The sequence below is a fragment of the Columba livia genome, chromosome 1 (assembly GCF_036013475.1).
Source record: "Columba livia isolate bColLiv1 breed racing homer chromosome 1, bColLiv1.pat.W.v2, whole genome shotgun sequence".
Classification (NCBI taxonomy): Eukaryota; Metazoa; Chordata; class Aves; order Columbiformes; family Columbidae; genus Columba; species Columba livia.
Window position 1 is genome coordinate 174,966,918 of NC_088602.1, and position 16,312 is coordinate 174,983,229.

General features: G+C 40.8%; 1 protein-coding gene across 8 annotated transcripts in view; it reads left to right on the plus strand.

Moving 5' to 3' along the window:
• The window catches only part of GRIP1 (glutamate receptor interacting protein 1), a 326,528-nt gene that overhangs the window by 36,401 nt on the left and 273,815 nt on the right, over nucleotides 1–16,312 (plus strand). The window lies entirely within an intron of this gene.

Consider the following 16,312-nt stretch of genomic DNA (forward strand, 5'->3'; position numbering starts at 1 on the left):
GTTCTGGGCCCCTCAGTTCAAGAAGGACAGGGAACTGCTGGAGAGAGTCCGGTGCAGGGCAACAAAGATGATTAATGGAGTGGAGCACCTCCCATGTGAGGAAAGGCTGAGGGAGCTGGGCCTCTTTAGCTTGGAAGAGACTGAGGGGTGACCTCATTAATGTTTATAAATATATAAAGGGTGAGTGTCACAAGGATGGAACCAGGCTCTTCTCTGTGACAACCAATTATAAGACAAGGGGCAGTGGGTAAAAACTGAAACACAGGAGGTTCCATTTAAATTTGAGAAGAAACTTCTTCTTAGTGAGGGTGACAGACACTGGAACAGGCTGCCCAGGGAGGCTGTGGAGTCTCCTTCTCTGGAGATACTCAAACCTGCCTGGACACTTTCCTGTGTAGCCTCACCTAGGCGTTCCTGCTCTAGCAGGGGGATTGGACTACATGATCTTTTGAGATCCCTTCCATTCCCTAACATTCTGTGATTCTGTGATGTCAGCTGGGTGCAGCTGGAGCATCCCAGCATTTGTTCCCAAGCTGCTGCTGTGGTCAGTAACGCTGTGAGGTGGAGATGATGGTGGGGGACAGAAGGAGGGACTGGAGGCTGCAGTGTGTGCTCAGACACTCAGAGGGAATTCCCTCCCTGGCCCCCTGCGGCTTTTCTCCTCTTGCAGTCATGGCAACACTGTAGGACCAGCAAGCAGCTGTGTTTCCAGCCCGGAACTGTCTTCTGTGACTCTATCCATGAGAGTTAAAAACTAAATGGAGGCTCTGCCGCATTCTGCGTGCGGTGGGTCAGCATTTTAGTTGTGTTAATTAGTCCTTGCTAGAAAAGAAGTGATAAAAGCTTTGAAATATTATTATATCTTTTTTTTCCTTCCTTCCACGCAATAATATATATATTTTTTTTTTTCCTGAAGAAGGAAATATCTTCCTTCTTTGCCTTCTCATGTGGTTTTTTTTTTGTTGTTGTTGTTTTTCCCCTGAGCTGTTGTGGAGGAAGAGCCTTGTCCCGTGGGACACGGCTGTGTCTCTTGCTGCAGCACTCAGTGTTTGCAAAGCTGTGCTGCATAAGCGTGGCTTCAAAAGGTGCCTTTGCCAGAAACTGCCAAGTCAAGAAGAGATACTATTCTCGGGCAGTATTTCCTCCTGCGATAAAAGCTGATCTCTAAAATTTTACAACCTTGAGCTCATAGGGTGCAAAATTTTAGGTGGGACCTGAATTTGGCAAAAATGCTTCCTAGAAGTAAAAGACTCTCGTAATTAGTTATAGTAGGAGTTCCCTCATTTAAAATTACAACCCAGACAGGAGATTGATAATCCTAAAATTTCAATTTGAGAACCTGGTGGAGTTTTACTGTTTGAAAGATTTGTCTGTACAGCTGCAAGGATTGAAAGATAATTTTGCAAAGGAGTATCCTTAAATCTTTGGAGTTTTGAGGAATTAAACAGATTTGCTGTGTTTTTTGGAATGTGAAAGCCTAGGACTGAAGGTCGCAATGTTGTTTAGTATCTTTGTAGCAAAAGGCTGTGGCTCCATTTTCACCAGTCATACTCTCATGTGGTTGTGCTGGGGACCATATGCTGCAAAGCCTTACAGACCTGTTGCAGTTCAGTGCCTCTCTTTTGGAGTAGAATGGCTAAAAGGACCATTAATTTTCTAAATTATGGTCTGCAGTGCAGGGTGTCCTCTGAGGGATGTGGAACAATTTGCCTCTGGCATCACACTAGTTGTCCTGAGCTCTGGCTCTGAGCACTGATCACAGGTGTGCAATCCTGTCACTTCTTAATGAAATTTCTGCTGTGAAGTTAGGGGAGAGTCTGGATGTCCTTGGAAGGAGAAAGCCTTCCCAAGGAGAGCCAGCTCAGTTTGCTCCTGGCATCTCAGGAAGCCCCTGTAGCAGCACTGTTTTTTCTGTTCTTTTCTTATCACTCTGGCTTGATCTTTTTTCTCAGCAACCCATCCCCTTGTCCTGTGTTTCATCCTGAACCCCAGAGGAAAAAAGAGCACCGCAGCCACCCTGCTTCTGTCCACACAAACCCATTGCATTTATCAACCCCGTCCCCTCCCGTTCATTTCCGTGGCCTTCCGTCCTGTTCCTGCTGTACTGCAAAGCCCCTCTCAAGGGCAGAGGTGGTGGTTCGAGGCAGTGGTTCATGCCAGCAGCCAGATTTTCCAGCAGGGGTGCACAGGGATGCGGTAGCGCCATGAAAATTAAAACCTGTGACTCTTTAGCAAGGTGCATGGGAGCAGTCACCTGCGGCCAGGCAGCATAGGAGGTAAGGAGAAGAGGACATGGTACGTGTAATTCCTGAGTATGGTGTCTATCAGTGGTTTGGTTTTTGCCTTATGTAATAGATTGAAAGTTTATCACAACCTAATCCTGCAAATTATTTCACTTTTTAGGTAGAGTTGAATGTAAGGATGTGGCTGAGGCCTATACTTCCAAGAGGAAATATACCAAACCTTAAAGTTCAAGATTTAGTCATGGTCAAAGTGTGAGTTGACAATGAAGGCTTTTTTAAAGTAACATTGCTTTGACTGTCTTCTGGTTTCATTGTCACTCTCATGTTTTGCTTTGAATGACAAATCTTCCATTTTTGTCTATGCATTTGAATTATCTGCTTAAATACTTTTTTTTTTCTTTAATTTCGAGGTGGCCCTGTGTCAGCTGGAATTCAGGTAGGAGCTCAGATTTTATTGCCTGCATATACAAATGAATACTATCATGCTTCATGGACCATGAAGTTTGGATTGTATCTAGTAAATGAGCAAATGGTTTTTATAAATAATTAGTTCTCTGCTTAATTACAGGACTAGGTTTTCCAGCACATTTGTCATGTGGTCTGCGTATATGGTGATTCTGTTTTTAATTGAATGTGGGAAATAATCAGCTTGCTTAAAAACTTTTGAGTCGATACTGCCGTATCAAACTGTAGCTGATGGATTTAATTTGCTCTTTACTGAATTATTGATTAAATGACTGAGAATTCCTTGAGAGAGAGGTAGTTACCTGGAAACTTACACTGCTGCTCTTCTTGAATGCACTGGTGAAAACGGATTTCTAAATATTACTGTTGTTTAATAGTTCACTTAGACGTAATAAACCCAGTCTAAATTTAATGTAACATGGTATTTCACTGTTTGTAATAGACACACTCTCTTTTGACTTTATGTTCAATTTACTTGCAAAGTAGTTTCTGCTTTTTTCAGAGTAGTGCAAAGCTAAAATGTAATGTGTTTGCTTATAGATGTTTCATCTCAAGTTTTTCACATAATAAAAAGGGCTTTTTTTCACAAGATTTCATTAGGAGTTTTTGCTGAAAGACCTATAGACTAGCAGATGGCTCAGTCTCTTAAATACATTAGCATTTGTATAGATTTGCAGTGGTGTGTGTGTATGGCTAAAAAAGCAGAATTTAAGACCTTTCTTCCTCGAGGAAAGTTGCTGGTGCTGCCTGTGGCATCTGCTGTATATAAAACCTGCCAAAAGTCCTCTTGCATCCCTCGGGAGGGAACCTGCAGGAATTGCTTTTTCACACCTTTCCCATCCTTCTCTGGTGCCACTTACCACTACCACTCACCTTCTCCTGTCTTTTCTAAGTGATTGAGTGTAACTGTTACATCCCTTGTATGTATTTCACTCTCTTTTGTTATAATTTTTTTGTCTTTTGGATGATGGAGTCTTCTGGATATCTCTTTACATAAACTGGCTAAATCAAACATTTAAAATTAGAATTAATAATTACATCTCCACCTGTTGTAATAAGCACTAAGATAGAGCTTTATTTTTCTTACAAGGCTCTGATCTCACTTAAAAGTGTGTTTTAAAAAGAAAAGATTTTTTGCATGTCTTACTAGAATAAAAAAATAAAAATGTAGTGCTGTTTTGTTAGTTAGTGTTTTAGGTTTGGGTTTTTGCCCTCTACTGGTATTTTTGAAATTTGCTTTGATAAAATTTGCCTTTATTCAGAAAATAAGCATATATGTACTTCTGTGGATTGGAACCCTAGGAAAGAAAAATGAAAATTACAAAAATGAAGTTAATATTTTGCATATGTATTGTTTGGATGAACTTGTGTTCTGATACTGATCTGGGTATCTTCCCCCACCATTTTTTTTTTTTCCTTTTATGAAAAATATTAAAAGTACCTCCTTATGTTTTTTCCTTGCTGCAGTACTACACTGGGGGTGTATATATATATTTGTTTGCCGGATGTGTTACTGGTCTAATGTGCATTTGATCAAAAGGAAAAGAAAAACAGATTCCCTGGAGGTGCTTTTCCCAGCAGTGATTTTACAGTTCACTTTCAACCTCTTTAGTCCTGAGTCTGCAATTAGGTTGATGTGGTGATTTTGTGGGGACTGTTACCAAATCTTCAGAAATTGCCGCTTGAGGAGAGTGAGTTACAGCTCCTGTGGCTCTGGCCTGGGCTGGGAGGGAAGGAAAGGTCGTGGTCCCTCTCCCCTGAATCACACAGAATCACAGAATGTTTAGGATTGGAAGGGACCTCGAAAGATCGTCTAGTCCAATCCCCCTGCCGGAGCAGGAACACCTAGATGAGGTTACACAGGAAGGCATCCAGGCAGGTTTTGAATGTCTCCAGGGAAGGAGACTCCACAACCTCCCTGGGCAGCCTGTTCCAGTGTTCTGTCACCCTCATTGTGAAGAAGTTTCTTCTCAAATTTAAGTGGAATCTCCTGTGTTCCAGTTTGCATCCATTGCCCCTTGTCCTACCATTGATTGTCACTGAGAAGATCCTGGCTCCATCCTTTTGACATTCACAATTTATATATTTGTAAAGATTAATAAGGTCGCCCCTCAGTCTCCTCCAAGCTAAAGAGCCCCAGCTCCCTCAGCCTTTCCTCATGAGGGAGATGCTTCACTCCCTTAACCATCTTTGTGGCTCTGCACTGGACCCTCTCCAGCAGTTCCCTGTCCTTCTTGGCCTGAGAGGCCTCCCTGCTGCTGTGTCAGCCTCCCCTGTACAAAACCTAATTGTTGTCACCACCCTTTTGGTAGATCCATGTGGTTCTAGCAGATATGAGAAGGTGCTGCCCGTTTTGGCTCTGAAAATGTGCCTACTGTCATTTGTTCCTCCTTTTTTAAACTTTCTTTTTTTACTTTCTCCAGTTCTTGGCTTCTGATAAATCGCTCTACTTTTATGACTAAGTCTGGCAGCTCTTTGACTGATTGCTTTCATCTTCAGTTTGTATCTCTGAGGAATGAATTTTGCTGGGCCATGCAGAGCTGGGGACAGTTCTCCACGTGCTGGGATGTCTTTGTTGCCTTACAGAGCCTTCCTGCTGTTTGGGCTGTATCTTACCTTTCTTTGTCTCCTTCACAGTGTTTTCCTTTTGGCATAAATTTTTTTGAGTTGGGAAGAATACAAATAAACTGAAGTGCATATGGCATTTGTAAAAACAGCACACTTGACCTCTTTTATTGTCTTGAAGCCTGGTGCAGTGTATGCTTTGAGGCAGCTAGTCCTTGGAGAGTGTCAAAAATACACCTTTAAGAATGAGACTTTTCCTTCATCTGTTTAGATGTTGTATTAAATCAAAGAAAGAAATCCCTCAGCAAGTTCAGATTTTTTTTCTTTTTTAATTTGAATTTTACAGGCGCTCATTTTCTTCTCATCCATCCATGACCTTTTTCAGAAACTATATGATGAGCTATCATCACCCTGTTATTAAAATGCTGCATTAATAAAAATACAGGCAACAAAATAAAATAAAAAAGAGCAAGACAGCCTACTGTTTTGTGGAATGTCTTGCAGCATGGAGTTGTTTGAGGACCCTAGGTTAGCGGTGTCCTGGCAGAAGTGTGGGTGGCCTCTTTTGTGCTCTATAACATGATGGCACTGGTGAAAAGCAGCCTGTGTTCTCTTGGCAGATCTCGGTAAGATGAGAATTAGGCTGCAATACTCAGCTGTGACTGGAAAAGTGCTTTTCGTTCAGATTACATGGAATATTTTTTTCTTTCCTTGGTGCCATCCTTAGTACAAAGCTTCTCCCTATTACTTCCTCAGTACTGTCCATGTGCCACAGGCCCTTCTCTAGGACCAGTGATGGACCTTGACATTTCTGTGTGTGATTTTTCGAATATTTCAAGCATATGAGTCCTTGGACTTAATTTTTACCTGGTAGGTAAAGCTTATAAATGCATAGAAGCTGTTCGTGGCCTTACATATTATTCACTTTGTGAAAAAATATACTATTTCCAGAAAAAAGGAATGTGGTGTCTTTACAGCTTTTATTCAATTTTTTTATGTGTCAGGTTTCTTAGAATTCTAGATCAAATTTCTTGTTTGCCTGCAAATTTAATGTGGCTTTTCTGTATTAAGTGTGCTTCCCTCTCTACTCCACTGCCCAAGATTCATCTCTCTGTCTTCTTCACATCTTTTGGGAAAAGGAAAGCTAAGGCCTCCTTAGAATTAAACCTGGCAAGAGGGGTCAAGGACAACAGGAAGATCTTTTTCAAATATGTGGCAGATAAAACTAACACCAGAGGCAGTGTAGGCCCACTGATGAATGAGGTGGCTGCCCTGACGACAGAAGATATGGAGAAGGCAGAGTTACTGAATGCCTTCTTTGTCTCTGTCTACTCTGCCAGAGGCTGTCCTGAGGAGCCCCATACCGCTGAGGCCCCAGAGGAAGTCAGGACAATGGGGGAGTTTGCCTTGGTTCTGGTTCTGCCCAGTTCTGGGCTCCTCAGTTTGAGAAGGACAGGGAACTGCTGGAGAGAGTCCAGCGCAGGGCAACAAAGACGGTTAAGGGAGTGGAGCACCTCCCTTATGAGGAAAGGCTGAGGGAGCTGGGGCTCTTTAGCTTGGAGGAGACTGAGGGGTGATCTTATTAATGTTTATAAATATATAAAGGGTGAGTGTCATGAGGATGGAGCCAGGCTCTTCTTGGTGACAGCCAATGATAGGACAAGGGGTAATGGGTTCAAATTGGAATACAAAAGGTTCCACTTAAATTTGAGAAGAAACTTCTTCTCAGTGAGGGTAACAGAACACTGGAACAGGCTGCCCAGGGGGGGTGTGGAGTCTCCTTCTCTGGAGACATTCAAAACCCACCTGGATGCCTTCCTGTGTAACCTCATCTAGGTGTTCCTGCTCCGGCAGGTAGATTGGACTAGATGATCTTTCAAGGTCCCTTCCAATCCCTAACATTCTGTGATTCTGTGATTTTGTACATGTGCATCTTAACACCATCAAGCAAATCCTGGCTTTGCTTCTGAGAGATTTCCAGTGCACTCTGTTTTGCCAGCTGCTGGAAATATTGGGGAAGAAACCTTGTCTCAATCTCATCACCCCATTATTCAGTGCAGGATGAGGTTTTTAAGCCTGTCAAAATCTGTATGTAAGGACTTACTGACTCCCTCTTTCAATGATGCTGTGTATTAACGGCTAAAGGGCTCTTTAGTGAAAAAACAAATGCACAAGAGGTAAATGTAATAGCAATCATAAGGTATAACAGTTGAGTTTCTGAGCATCAAAAGTAATGAAGCTTGACTTCATTAATTGTCTGCTGGCCTGTGTGTTGCCCCTTGGTGACATCCTGTCTGGAGCAGAGCAAAAACTCCTCCCAGACACATCCTTAAAGCCTGTCCCTTGTAGCAGAGGTGGCAGACGCAGCGCCTGGTGACGCTGCCTTGTAGCTGGCAGCTGCCAAGCAGGGCTTAACGAGAGGTGCTGTAGGTCCTCCTTTGCCCTGTGGAGGCATTACTGAGTGATGCTTCCCAGCAACTGATTTTTGTTAAATTTGTAGGAGCATAATGATTTTGAAGGGTTTTCATCCCTCTTAAAATTTGGCTAGAATCAGCCAAGAGACTTAAAGAGTGAGCAGGCAGATAATGGGATAAAAGAAACTGAATTTCCTTAGGAAACCATATGGATAATTTAAAAAGTTTTTTACATTAAGTTCTTAAATTGAGTAATTCAACTTATGCCACAGTGATAGGAAAAGTTTGTAGTACTTGGAGATCCTAATTGTGGCTGTGGTGAAAAATAGTCCCTGACATGAATGTTCTACCTCCTAAGCAGGTATGATTTCATCCTTCTTGGTGGTTTTGTTGCTGGTCTAGAATAGCCAGTTATATGACTACTAGTGGGAATGCCCTACAATATGAGGGTAGAAAATTAGGTTACCTTTAATGGATGATGTATCGTAAAAAAAAAATCTGTATCCAGCCAAATATCATCTATCCTGTCAGTAAGAGGACATTGCTAATTTGTAGCATATCCCTGTGGCTAGTGTGTATTTGAGAGATTTAACTGTACTTCATCATTAGATGGAAAACTTAACATTGGATGCATACATCAAACCTGATCAGCAGAGCTTTGGAAAGCTTCAGAAACAGGCTGGAGTGGAAACCTTGAAGATTTGTGCAACTCAGGCTTCAGAGGGAGAGAAAGTCTTCCTGTAACATTTCTGTACTCTGTCTGATAGCCTGATAGGAAATGACATAACCTTCCTTTCATCAGCTAAAAGAAGTCAACCACAATGAAAATGTTTCCCTAGTGGAAGTTGTTTTGTGAAAACAGACTGACAATAAAAAAAATTACTTTCATGTATATTTATCCTCTACAATATCCTTGGTGTCCTGATTTGTTCAGTTCAGTAATCACAAGAATTATTCTTTCTGCTTTGGTACTCAGGGTCAAGTTACTTTACAAATATAAATTGCTTAGTTTCCGTATAGCTATTTTCTTACCTCTCTGCTAGGACATAGACCCATACCCCCAAAAAATTCCCCTGAACCGACCATCAAACCCAACCCTTGTATTAAGTAGCTGCATATAATTTAAAAGTTGTGGCATACAGATCTGTTTCAGTCACTTTGCTTATTGAGGACTTTTGCATGTGATTTTATTTCCAAGCCCAAAATTTAATTTCCAAGCTCATGCCAGTTCACCCTTCTCAGCTAAAGGTATGGCTACACAAGTAACTTCCCTTGGTGGGTGCTACCCATAGCTTTATGGTATGTTAGCTATCCCTGTGTGAATAGATTTGTCCCATATGGTAAATGCAGGGTAACCATCGTACTTCCCAGTGTAGTCTGTTAATACATATCATAGTTTGCAAATCATGCGCGAGTTTGTTCATACCAGGTTGTTTTCATAGCTGTAGCATCAGTATATTTTGGAGTGCCCATGCCCTGAGATGTGCGTGGTCTGTAGGTGCTCTGACAGTGTGGACAGACTGCCATGTGAAGCCTGGCTTCTTTGTTGAAGACTGCAGCTAGTATATGACACTTCATTCTGACCTTATATGCCTGTTGGGCAAGTCAACCTCACTTGTTATTGCTTTCTTCCTTGAGGGCAAAGCAGTTTTCATCTCTTGGGACATGAAGTCAGCTTCTGGAGGCTTATGTTAACAGCCAAATCTGAATTACGGTTGAACAAAATAATGTGTTTATGAACTACAGAGAACAAATGCAAAGGAAAAGCATTTTAAACTCAAAGTGCTTCTATCTTCTGGTTGGATAAAGTCACTGTAGCAGTGTTGAGGTACAAGCTTAGCATTCATTGACTTATAAGAATACTGGTTCATCTAGGATATGGTGTAAACTTAAGGTGTACTAGCTATGTTAGCTTCCTACACTAGCTTTTTTGGGTGTCCATCGTTATAGTGTGAGCGAAGGCTATGGATACTTACTCAGGGCAACAATGAGAGATAGAGCTGGAACAGTTAATGCTGTGCCAGCTGCACACAGGTATTTGGACCACGACTTTTCAAACATCAGAAACAACGAGGCTGCTTATTGAAAGGATAGTGCTTGACAGAGAACATGAGAAAATTGCTCCTCATTTGCCTAAGGATAATTTCCTATGTTACTTGGGAACTATTTCTAGCTTTTTCAAGTGGTTGGCTGTGCAGCAGTTAAGCTGCTTGTGTCCATGCCACAGCACACTTGTCCCTGTTCCAGAGTGTCTGCCCACACTGGTCTGAATTAGCAGCTTCAAGAATATTTTTTTTTATGGGGAGAAGGGTATGATTTTGTTGTCATTGTTTGGTTTAGGTTTGTGTTTTGTTTTGTTTTTCTGGTATTGTTTAGCAGTAACATTGGATGACACTTGTGTTTGTGCACAGTATCTCAGTTGTCATCTAATTCACCTATTTGTAGCTAGGGCATTTCAGAGGGGTCTGCCTTGCTTCAAACTTTATTTTCCATTTGGGTTGGGAGAAAGCTGTGGTTTATCATTTGGTTGGGCTTTAGGACACTGTGGAGCTTCGATTTTGGCTGTGCCCTCAACCACAGGTGGCGTTCTGCAATGTCTCGCTGGGGCCATACGCGCTTTGCCCTTTTGTAAAGCACACGCTGGTACCTGGAAAGCGTCTGTGAGCTCCCGCACCTCTCCTGGAAGGCATCTAGTGCCCCAAGGTGTTGCTTGTGGAACTGCAAAAACAGACTGAAAAAATAAAGCCAAGTGTTTTGAGGAGTAGTTCACCTGCAGAATTTGTATTTTCATAGTTTTCTCCACCTGTGGTCTTACACTAAGCCATGTGTGATTTTGAAAATGTTAATCATATTAACTTTAAATAAATAGAAGCATAAGAGACTGTTTTTAAAACTTTTTTTTTTTTCTGTATCTCAGAAATACAATTCTGATTGTTTTTGTAAAACTCTCAACTACATTTGATGAAGCAATTTCTTTAGGTTTGGGAAATCTGAAGCAGTTTAAGGACAGTTAGTGATGAGCCAACAGCCGTTCTGTGATTCTGTGATCTCTGTGTGGCCTTTCAGGTCACTTGGGCTGGAGATACAGCCCATGATCTCAGTGTTTGGTCTGATGGTCTGGTAGCAGAACCACTTTTAGAAAGCTTTTACAAAATGACATAATTATAGGGAGATGTGGAGCTCCTCTGTATTGCATTCAGATGAGAGCTATTTGTTTGCAGTATGCTGAAAGTAAAGAACAACGCTCGTTTTCTCACTGAGTAACGTGTACCCGGAGAAGAAGGGTGGGGGAGCATGAGAGCAGACTGTGGGATGGTATAAATTATCGTTCAGTTCTCCTTTGATGCTTTTTTATTAGTATTATTTCTGCATGTCATATATTAAATATATGGTAATTACATATTTGGAGATGAAATGTGTTTTAATATCCTGTTTGATGTTCTCTCTGAAAAAAAGAAAGAAGGTAATATTGTTAGTGTTTTGCTGATTTGGTTTCAGATCTAGGAGTTAGGGATATTGCTGTAGAATCAAAGGTAATAAATAGTGTAGACAACAATGAAACAAATTATTCAGGATTTTCATATAATCGCTTTCCTCTGGATGCTCCTTTTATTCAATAAAGCTGAACAGAAATGAAAAGGAGCCTAAAACTTGATTAGCTACTGCAACACTGTGGAGTCTAAGTTTATTATGGTATTTAAGGCTGTATCTCTGTTCAAGCATGCGAATGCAATGACACCACTTGGTGTTTGTAGTAGAGACATAACATTTTGTTCAGTATTTTTGTTTCATCTTAAACAAGGTTTAATTTTCTGTTAGATTATCTAATTTTCCCTTAGGCACAACTTTAGGGTGTGTTCAAAATTATTTCAAACTGAAAGAAACTCTGCTTTCCTGTGAACTTCAGATGGATGAAGGTAGGATAACATGTCACATTTCGCAAAGTCGTTGCTTGTTTTATGACATCCAGGGACAATACATCTTTCCTGCTCTTCTGTTGTGCTTTACTGTGGTGCATACGGGCTCACACGTGGGGTCGGCCGTTTCTGGTGGTGTGACTGGCAAAGTCGCTGATGCTCTGGCCGTGGGCAGGCTGGTTGCTGCACAGCTGGGCATCCATCAACCGTCCCTGGGGAATGTGAAGCTTCTTCCTACCAGCTGCAGTGCAGAACTGCAGCTCAGCAGCTTTCTTTAGATAAATAAATAAACCCAAAATTTTCCTTCAGCCCCACCAAGATAGTATTTTCATGTTTTTGAGTGCAGCCTTAGAAGTTTTGGGAAAACTAGACATATGGGAGATGTAGCTAAGCCTTCTGCATCTGCAAGGGGAGATGTAATTATTGCCAGCATCACTGCATTGATGAGTGCCTAGGAACGTCTTACATTAAATAATCTTGCCGGAGCTTGCAAGTTCTCCTGCTGTCTTTTTTGTTTTCCTCTTAAAGTCTAGTCACCGTAAACACTTCTTTTTTTAATCTAAACTGTGCTCTCTTGTCAGGTGTATGTATAAATGTAAGGCGTGGGAACTTGTAAAGCTTAGATATTTGTACCCCACTCAATGTTTTCCAGGATTCTTTCTCTGTTTTAAGACCTTTTGCTAGTCTTTCTCTCAAAACCTTGCCTTTTTTCCCCTCATGTGTGCTTGGATCCTTTTTAAACTTAGTAGCACTCTTTTTGCCATTTAACGTGTTAATTGTTTGTGCATAGTAAGTGTGCCTGACTTCATTAGTCTTGTCTTTCTCCTGCAGTCTAGTACATCATTTTCAGTTTCACTGTCCCAATTATCACCTAAATTTGACAGGAAAATCCCTGCATTTCAGTGTTGTTGAGGCAGACCTGCACTGACCTGTTAAGTTTTGCGTTACTGAAGGCCGCATTCAGTTTTCTGTCTTAATGGTTGGAAAGCATCAGATGGCCTTACTGTAGTTCATTATTCTTTATAATACAGTAGCAAATATGTAGCTTCACTGAGAGCAAATGCTGGAATTAGTCAGGCTTGAATACTATGCTTACAAACCTTAGTGAAGGTGAGATTTTTTTCTTACTTGTAATAAGGTGAGTGCAATTGTCAGATTTTTCACATCTAACTGTTTTGCTTTGTTTGTGTAGGTTTAATTTATGACCATGATCAGAGATACTTTGTGTTAAGTGAACAGTTAATAGCTAGTAAGTAAGTAGAAGAACATATAATAATTTGGGGAAAAATCAGTGTTTCAGTAGTAGTGAGACTTGCATATAATCATTTACTGAATTGCACATATGTACAAGAGGTAAATATGCATCTAAATTCTTTCTGCCTTGGGCAGGCAGGCACTAGAAAGCCCTCCTCAGAGTTTGGAGGGGGAGAAATGCTGAATGCTGTTGATCAAAAATATCGATGCACTGTCTAAAATGGTCCTTTTGATGATTGGCTCAATAGTTCAGTGTTACAGTAGAGTATTTATCTGAAGGCAATTGAGAGCCTTTAGGTGATGCACCAGAGCTGCCAAGTACATATGCATCTCTTGTTTTCTCTCTGGAGTGGTAAAATATCAAAGACCAAAAAAACCCAACACCTTTTTGCTCAAACAAACAAACAAAAACAAACAAAGAAAACCCCACCAAAAAAAACCAAAACCCAACCACACAAAACCACCACCACCTCCACCACAAGAAGATAATTCCATAGCTTTAAATGTAAATACTGATTCTGTGATGAAAAGTTAATTGACACTGTGTTTGCCTGGTGCTGAAAATTATCTTCCACAGATAAATGTAGAGTTACTGGTGTACATACCGAGTTAATAATTTTGGCAGACTTGTGTGTGCTTTGGTGTGTAAGAATAAAAAAGGCGGAGAAAACCAGAACTGAAATTCCTGCAGAAACTGCATCTCCAGGTCTGGCCTGTGGCTGCTCTCACTCCTCACCATCTCCAACCCAGTGTCTGATCCGTGCCCTGTGTTACTGGGTCAGCTTGGGGGCAGATTTCCCTCCTTCTGCTTTCTGTGCTTTGCTGGAAGGGCTTTACTCTAGAAGAGGGAAGCTCAGAGGCTTCCTTTTTTCAAGCGGACCTGGTAACTGCTGTCAGTCCCTGCTTGTGCTGCCTGGGAAGACGCACCGTCCTGCCTATGCCACTACCCATGGGGGGGCCTCCTGCTCTGTACAGAGACACCCTCCGCTCTTTGGAACCCCACTGGTGCTTGTGTTGCTTTGCCACCCCTGCTTCATAGTCCTCCGTGATGAGGAGGAGGGAAGAGCCTGGGAAGTGACTCCCAGGTGGGCTGGTTGGAAGAAGGGACTTTACTGCAAATCCTCCCGGGGCATCTGAACAGCTGAGCCTGGGAGCTGTCCCTCTGTCTCCTGAGGCTCCCCAAAATATAGTAGAGGGCTGTGCTACCCCAAGGGTTGCTGACAGAATTTGTTAGGCGAGCACAGGTCATCCAAGAGAGGAGGGAAAAGACTTTTGCTGTCTGTGGTGCAGGTTAGCAACTGGGCTCGAAGAAAGCAAGCCAGACATGGCCAGTGTAGATCTATATATCTTCAGTTTTTCAAAGCTGATACTAACTACAGACAATCATTTTACCATTATTTACATATTTTAATATAGGAGCTTTGTTTATCTATGCTATTCTCTCTCCTATGTTTTCCTCAAATGATTTTGAAAGTTCTTTATGTGTGAGGTGAGGTGTTTGGCCAAGAAATATGTGCTGAGAACAAGATCGGCATCTGTAAGACAGAGGGTATGCAAAAGTCTTGTGATTCTCATCCAACCCTGGATTACACCATTTTGGTTTTGCAGATTGTTTTCTTGGCAATTTCTTATGAACTGTCTTTTGTATTTGGTTTGTGCATAATTCTCATTAGTGGCAATGCAAGTGAAAAGTGGGACTGGATGGGAAACTGGATTTCTGAACGAAGGAAGTCTATATCCTATACTTACGAGTACAGAAGGAAATTAGTGTGCTCAGCTTCATAATAATATACATAATGTATGTAAAGTATATGGATTTTATTTTTTTTTTTTACGTTGGAGAAAAGCATTCTAAGTGAATAAAATACGCGTATTTGTCTCTGATAGTAAATTTCTTCAGATGACTTCTTTTTCTCTGAACTGAACTACAGTAGTTGATATCATTTGTTACCAAGTAATATGTTCTCCCTTGGTAGAAATCATATAATAAAATCTCAGATTGGGATAATTTGATACAAGTGAACCAGAAATAAATTAAACCTGACAAATCTGTCATAAACTGTAAGTTTTAATACAAGCTTAATCTAAGCTTTCATGACTTTGTCAAAACCAATAATGTATCAGTGGCTCTCTCTGAAACTGGCTGTATCATGCTGCAGGACTGTAAAGGTTAACGGGTTTTTAAGACCCAGCTGTGAAGTTGCATAAGTCTTAAAATGTCTTTAGCAGAAGGCGTGTTTTTGATTGATTAATGAAAACACGCTGTTTGTTTATTTTTGTTTGAAAATAATCCTCTTTTATAACTGATTTTATAATTCCTTTATTGAAATATGCTATTGAATATGTCAGTGATGACTGGATAGAATTTGGGCATGAAGCAAGTAACAACTGTATTCTGTTTCTGTCCCTCAAATGTCTGTTGCACTCATTTCAATGTGTGGTGTGTTTTGTGCCTTGTATTTGAGTGGTCTTGCTAAAAGGCAGCAATCATCATACAGGTTTGGGGAGCCCAAATGAATTCCCAAGATTTTCATCAATCTTCCTTGATCTTTTGTCCCTACACATGCTACTGTCAACTGTCTCCTCAGCGGCAGCACCATTGCTTTCTTCTCCCTGTGCACCTGTAAAAGTTATTTCTAATGAAATAAATTCAGTGTTGGTGCACCCTTCTAATAGATAAGGCAGAAACACGTAATTTTTGCAGAATGAGACTTTCAACATTGCACCAGAATTCTTGTTTCGTAGATGGCATGCATACAGAATCAAAGGCATTTGTGACTTGACCATATAGAGACGCTGGGGTTATCACAGCTTTGTAGTAACCAGATTAACAGAGCTATTTCTGTTAAAATAATGTTGTAGAATTGTAAAAGCGCTTCATAAGAACCTTTCTTCCTTAATACAATCTACTTGACTTCAGAGCGGATTGAGTCTAAAGAATAAACTGACCCAGTAAACAATTTTCTGGGTTTTTAAAATGAATTAATTCAGTCTTTTTACACTCTGAGCCACCTCAAAGCAGAAAAATGTTTTCCAAAGAGACCAAACAAGAAAAAGTCAGGTCTCTTCATTACACAAGAACAATTATTTGCAGGACTACATGGGGGTGGTGGGCTGGTGGTAGTAATGGAATTTTTGCACCAGTCTAAGTAGATTTTATACAATCCTCTAATTACCATGAAAATAGTGTTGGTACTTGGCTCTTTTACATGGGAAGAGTTTTTAAGGGAACTATGACTTAAATTCACAATTTTCTTGTTTGTTTTATGAATGATGTCCAACTGCTAGCATGTTTGTATTAATTTTAAAAAAGGTAAAAACAATTGAAGCAGTAAAAATTAAACTTCTCTGCTAAAGTAGAAGGAAAAAAACACTCCAACTTTTCTTTTCATACTAAGAAAGCTCTTGTGTGCCAGAGGCAGCAGTGTTCATTCATTTCTTTAAACAGCTTAAC